Raw genomic sequence first — 7211 nt, forward strand, 5'->3', positions numbered from 1 at the left:
TTTTTTTTTAATCAAAGAGGTCATCAAATGTTTTTCTGGGACTCGATAGCATATAGGTTTTCAAGTTTCTTTTAAAAGAATGAATATTCCTTATATTTTGAATTAGTTTCGGAACAGTATTATATACCTTTGGAGCCATAAAGGCAAATGATCTCTGCCCAATTGTTTTTGCCCTAAAAGGAATATTATATTTATCTTTCTGTCTAGTGACATATTTATGTGTTGGTAAACTGTCTACAGATTTAATTCCATGATATTTAACATTTAAGTTATAAAAGTATAATTGTCTTACATCAAAGACTTTCGCTTCTATATATAGAGCGTCCGACGGAAATTTCGTATCTTTGGAAAGTATTACTTTCAAAAATCTTTTTTGTATAATATTTAAAGGAGTTAAATAACTTTTTGTTAATCCGCCCCAACCCAGTATTCCATAATTTAGATGACTTTCGACAAGAGCATGGTAAAGAATTATAAGCTGCTGAATACTGAGAATATTTTTTAAATATTTAAATTTGTATAGTATGAACTGAAGTTTCTTTAAAACATAGTTAATGTGTATATCCCATCTTAAGTGGATGTCTATATATACTCCCAAATATTTGATTTCATTTTTAGGTAAGATGGTATATGACGTAGCTTCCGTATTCATCCTTATACAGTCAAAAGGAGGTAAATTGACCTTAGTGCAACTAAAAGGTAAATAATTCGTTTTTTCAAAGTTAATCGTTAAGAGCTTATAATCAAACCAGTTCTTCATAAATACCAAATCAGTTTCAACAATTTCTTTCAGCTCATCCCATGACTCCGATTTATAGAATATGGCAGTGTCATCTGCATATCCAATGATCTCTCCTTTACTTGGAATCGAAAACAAGTCATTTATATATAAGGAGAAAAGTATGGGACCCAAAACAGTACCCTGTGGAACCCCATAGTCTACCAGCATTGGACTACTCAACGCACCATTCACTCTTACGCACTGATGTCTATTTGATATGTAACTTTCAAATAATTTTAAACAATTATTTCTAATTCCACAGTCCTCTAGCGACTGTAAGAGTAGATGGTGGCTGACCGTGTCAAATGCCTTCGAAAGATCCAGGAAAACACACAAAGCAGGTTTACTTTCATCCAAAGCAGAGTAAAATTTCGAACTGAGAGCTAGAAGTGCATCTTGTGTTGAAGTTTTTTGTTTGAAACCGAACTGTTTATCAGAGAGCAGGTTATATTTATTGACAAATGAGATAAGTCTTTCTTTTAGTATTTTTTCAAATATCTTAGACATATGAGTAATTAATGTTATTGGTCTATAGTTTGTAGCTATATTTCTATCTCCATTCTTGAAAATGGGTATAACGACTGTTTCTTTAAATGAAGAAGGCCATAGACCATCATCTATACATTTATTAAATAAGAAGGTCAAAGGTTCAGCTATAAAATCCGATATTAATTTCAGTACCTCCGCTCTTATATTATCTAATCCTACACTTTTTTTATTTTTTAACTTCTATTAATCTCTTTATTTCTAAACTATCAGTGGGAAACATAACCATAGAGTATGTAGTGGAAAAACTTACCGGGTTGAATTCAGCATTTATAGGTATTTTATTTGCTAATTGACTTCCTATTTTCGCGAAAATTGAATTAAATTGGTTTGCTATGGCTTTGCTCTCTGTTATTGGGTCTCCGTTTAGATCATTTATAGAATTTATAGTTTTGTTATTTTTTTGCAGTCTCTCAGTTCCTGAATTACATTCCATAAACATCTAGTGTCATTTTGATTATCGTATATTTTACCTTTATAGTAATCATATTTATCTTTTTTTATTAAAAGAGTTAATCTGTTCCTGAATATTTTATATTTTATTTTTTTTCGAACATCATTTGAATTATTTTGTAGGTCCCTAAACATGGTATTCTTTTTATGAACAGATTTTACTAATTTATTGGTAATCCAATGTGATAGTTTTGTATTTTTTCTTCTTATTCTAATTGTTGTCGTGGCCTCCTTAATTACTTTAAATAAAACATTAATAAATTTATTTATTGCGGAATCAGTCTCAGTATAAACAGAATCCCAAGAGACCTTATCATTATTAATTTTCTCAACATAAATTGGATTTTTTTTTGGTTTGTTCAGAAGACTCCATTACAATTTGTAACACTGTCGTAAAATGATCAATAATATTTGTTTGTATGACTATAGGCATTAGTAGGTCATAGTTGTTTAATTTTGATTCAATAAATATGTGGTCGAAACAGGACTTTGTGTTTCCCCGTATTCTTGTATAATTATTGATTGCCGAAATAAATCCGAATTCATTTAAAGTATTTAGAGATTCTATACTGTAATTGTTTTTGTCAAGAATATCAATGTTTATGTCTCCAATAAAAATACTATAATCCGATAGACCATGTTGATTATTTTGCAGATGGGTTTGTAAATTCATAATAAAGGTGTTTATATCCGTAGCCGGAGGTCTAGAGTGTAGCTTAAGATTTACAACAACCATATTTAAATAATCAATAGGTATAATAGAATAAGAATAGTCGACGTTTTCTTTAATATATGTATATTACAACACCATCGTTTTGGTTTATTTTTCCGTTATTATATATCAAGCAATAGCCTGCAATATTGTATAAATCTATACAATTAATTTGCCATGTTTCGGTCAATACTATACAATCAATGTCACTATCCAAATTACACAAAAAAACCATGAATTCATCCAAATTCTTATTTATGCTCCTTATATTATTGTGCAGAATTTTGAAGTTATTTACATTTTTATTTATTGCGAGTATGGATCTACATTCAGAACAATCCAATAAAGTATAAGTTTCTATCTCTTTTATTTCAAAATCTCTAATATATTGATCCATAGAGGTTTAAGTTTAAACATAGATATAATAAACAAACAGAATAGATATAGGTACTTAAAAACAAATTACATAGATAATAGATAAAGGATAGGAGATATAGATAAAAAAATATATTATTTGTTTACAGAATTTGATCTTAACTTATTTTTATTACGGAGTTTTACTACCTGAGATGATATCTGAGTTTCCGATCTCTTTCTATTCTTTGGTGTTGCAATTTTTGTTAATTTGTCAGTTATCGTTGGGAATCCCCGAAAAGAAGTGGTAGGTTCTGAAACTTTTTCTTCTCCTGATGCGGATTTATCTTTTCTGTGTTGAGCTATTTGACTAGGAGTAGCAGGGGCACTTTGAGATTTTTCTTCTATTAAAATTTCTTCTTGGTTATCTTGTTCTATAAGTTGCTCTGCAGTGTAAATCTCGCCATTTACATGCAGTTTATTGTGTTTTATAAAACAATTATTGTCACTAGATTGCTTCGCAACTGCTAGGTGTTTCCTTAGTACTTTATTCTGTTCACGTTGCAGAGGTGTAAGATCGTTTGCCATATATATGTTAGTTCCTTTCAGTTTTGGACAAGCTCTTAGTATTTCTAACTTTTTAAGATAGGAAAGATCAATTCCAGTTTGATCGGACTATCTTTATTTTTTCCCAGAGTGTATAGATTGTTAATATCAGCTTCTTTCAAATTTACATCAAGTATTGTGTTCAGTTCACTAATAAAGGAGTGAGAAGTAAAATTCTGGTTTACTTTATTAAATCCGAAGATTATTAAATTATTTTTCTTACTTACTCTCTCTAATAATTCAGCTTTGTCTTGTAAAAGAAAGTTCTGGTTTTCTAACTTAGTCACTCTAACTTTTAAATCTTCGAATTTTAGAAGAATTTTTGTTTCTGTAGCTTCTATATAATTTTTAATGGATGTTCTATTATTAATCACTTCTTCATATATTTTATTTATCGATATATTTATATCTTCTGTCATGCTGACAAACTGACAAGTGTAGTGCATGTATTGCTTTAGACCTGTGTTTCTTGCTCGACAAAAACTGAATATACAAAAAATGCGTGTCTCTCTAGTAAATTATGGTTAGCTTGGGTCTTTCCCGTATTCTATTAATTATTAAAGGATGCCTTCTTACTCACTGGTTGTAGTAGCGGTTTACTTGTTGACTATGTAAGTTTCATATAATATATTTATATATTACACTTCAGAAATAACTTATAATTTTGAGAGCACCATTTTAGGTATGTACAGGGTGATTCACTATATTTTGACCCCCCCATTAACTTGTTTGTTTTTAGAGTTATAAAAAAATGTGAAATACAAAAGTTGCACGATTTTTTATGAATTTTTCGAAAATAATAGTAGAAAAACAAATGAAGTCCAAACAAAATGGCCGCGGATGCCAACTTTGTTAATTTAAATGGAACACCCTGTATATTTTTATATATTTAGACAGAAAGTTCTCTGTCGAACATAGTCATATAGGGTTTGTTGGGTCCATCTCTAACAATAAGCGAGATACTATTAGAAAAAGAAAATAAGGTTTTTTATTAAGAAAATAAGATAATTTGTAATTGTTAGACCTCTTTCAGGCATGTCTGCCTTTTTTCCAATTACGTAAAGATTTACAGATTTAGTTGTAATATATTTTCACATATCAGACATTGATATGGTCCAAAATGCGTACAGGTATTTTTACTAAATCTCACTAATTAGGCCGTGAGAGGCCTAATTACTCATGGACAATGTTATATGGTAGGCCGTGACAGTGACAGCTAATGTCATGATAACATTGTTATTGTTTGACAGTTTGTATTATTATTTAATTAAAATGGGTTACATTGAACGAGAAAATTGAAATATAGGAATTAAAATAGAGTAAAGGTCATCTCCATACTCTATTTTAATTCCAAATAATAATTCAATTTTCTACTTCTGTGTAAGCTATTTTAATTATTAAATAATAATACAAAGTGTCAATCAATAACAATGTTATTATGACATTACTACCTGTCACTGTCACGACCTACCATGTAACATTGTCCATAAGTATTAGGATTCGCACGGCCTAATTAGTGAGATTAAGTTAAAATACCTGCATTTTGGATCGTATCAATGGTCCGATATGTCAAAATATATTACAACTAAATCTATAAATCCTCAAGTAATTGGAAAAAGGGCAGAAATGCGTGAAAGAGGTCTAACAATTACAAGATATTTTATTTTCTTAATAAAAAACATTATTATCTTTTTTTAATAGTATCTCGCTTATTGTTAGAGATAGGCTCAACAAACCCTATATGATTATGTTCGACAGGGAACGTTCTATCCAAATATGTAAAAATATACAGGGTGTTCCATTTAAATTAACAAAGTTAACATCCGCGGCCATTTTGTTTGGACTTCATTTGTTTCTCAAATATCATTTTCGAAAAATTCATAAAAAATCGTGCAACTTTTGTATATTACATTTTTTTATCTCTTAAAACAAAAAAGTTAAAGGGGGGTCAAAATATAGTGAATCACCCTGTACAACTTAGGCGATCCACAATACCTCATTATTCTAAAAAAAGACCTTGCACTATTTTACTAATTCTAGGAAACTTTAGGAATACTTAAAGAAGATATATTTCACTTGGGTTTTCAAGATGTGGTTACGATTGTACCACTGTAGTTGTAATATTTCAGTAGAAACCGTAGAAATTCATTCCAAACCCACTCTATAAAAAATTATATAGGTCAAATGTTAGTTGACCTATTCCATAATTCAACTCAAGATATACTCAATCGATCTTTTGCAATTAAGACAATGTTGCAAAATTTGACTACGAGTAACATTCCCATCCCATCCATTATATTATCGACGAAAAACTTAAAGCATAATGTATACAGGGTGTCCAATGGGTTTGTAATTCATTATCAATTTTTGACCACAGAAACCATTTTAAAGCGTAACACATGTAGTTACTTTTTATGGTTTCAATATTTCATTTGTTGACAAGTTGTAGTTATTGTATCTGCTTCATGTCATTTATTCCGTTTATTAACAGGGCCCTACGAAGTGACGAGCTGCAATAAAGCGCCTAAGCAGCTGGGTGGCGATCCCGAGATAGCGCCCCGCACACGTCGAACACGCGTTCCCTCAAGCATATCGCTCTCCCACACTGCAGCACGTCAATCAAATATAGCTTAATTTAATATATTAGACTCATGGTTAATCATGTTTACAGTCCACCTTGTGGGCGAGAACTTCATTTTAAGTAATTTACTAACGATGTTTACACATATTCTATTCATTTCGGTGTACGGAGCTTAACGATTTAGTTGCTTACAATTCTAAATCAATATCTGTTGTGTTTAGTCTACAAGTACACGTAAAACATGTTAGTACCAACTATGCAGGACTTGCGTCTCTCTAAAGTCATTCGTTAGTTGACTGCCACAGAATCCAGAATCCTAGTTAGAATTATTGGTTTGTAAAAGATGGTCATCAATTTAAAATTATGACAATGGCTAACACATACTTTGTTAATAATAAAAGTCTCGTATAATTTTCTCAAAAAGTTAATAAGTTTGCTTTTCACATTCGTCTAACTGTACTTCCATGGGCACTTGTCAGATTTTAGTAATTTATTTATGAAATTTGGGGATACAAACAGACTAATGACCCAGTACTGCATCTATTAATATATGTAACGAGTGTTCAAATAAAAACGTGGTCAAGTTGGTTCTGAAAATTTGGACGTAGGGCGTAGCGTATAGCAAATGAACTTAAACGTCATCTGTCAAAGCGCTATATCGCCGCTATAAATTTGAATATTTTCGTTTTAAAAAGCGTTTAAAATGGTGTTTTCTCAAAAACAAAAGTGTTTATCATAGAGTCCTACTTTAGAAATAGACGCAAGATTGATGGAATATGGAAGTATTCTATTGAGGAATGTTTCATAGAATTTCAAAATCAATTTCCCGGCGTTGTTGAGTACAAAATTTTTCAAAGTGCAGTTCAGCGTTGTGTTAATGTTTTTCGTGAAACGGGCAGTGTAACAAGAAAAGAAGGAAGCGGCCGACCTAAAAAGCGGACTGAAGAATTAAAAGAAAATGTCCAACAAATAATGGAAAATGCGCCAAGAACTTCTGTACGTGTTTTATCACAAATGGTGGGAGTATCAGTCGGTACCTGCCACACAGTGTTAAAAAAAGATTTGCGTTTGTTCTCCTATCGTTTAACTTGTCAGCAAGAACTTCATGAAGTTGATTTTCCGCGACGGGCTGTATTTTGTGAATGGTTTTTAAACAACTACGGTGAACTTCATAATAT

At 31.0% G+C, this 7211-nt stretch overlaps 1 long non-coding RNA gene across 1 annotated transcript; it reads left to right on the forward strand.

Moving 5' to 3' along the window:
* The first annotated feature begins 302 nt into the window (after positions 1-302).
* LOC111693085 lies at positions 303-1156 on the forward strand. The gene is made up of 3 exons (XR_002763321.1): positions 303-463; positions 619-699; positions 794-1156. It is a non-coding gene; the product is annotated as an uncharacterized LOC111693085 (long non-coding RNA).
* The last annotated feature ends 6055 nt before the right edge of the window (positions 1157-7211 follow it).

This window comes from Anoplophora glabripennis, unplaced genomic scaffold (assembly GCF_000390285.2).
Source record: "Anoplophora glabripennis isolate ALB-LARVAE unplaced genomic scaffold, Agla_2.0 scaffold39, whole genome shotgun sequence".
Lineage (NCBI taxonomy): Eukaryota > Metazoa > Arthropoda > Insecta > Coleoptera > Cerambycidae > Anoplophora > Anoplophora glabripennis.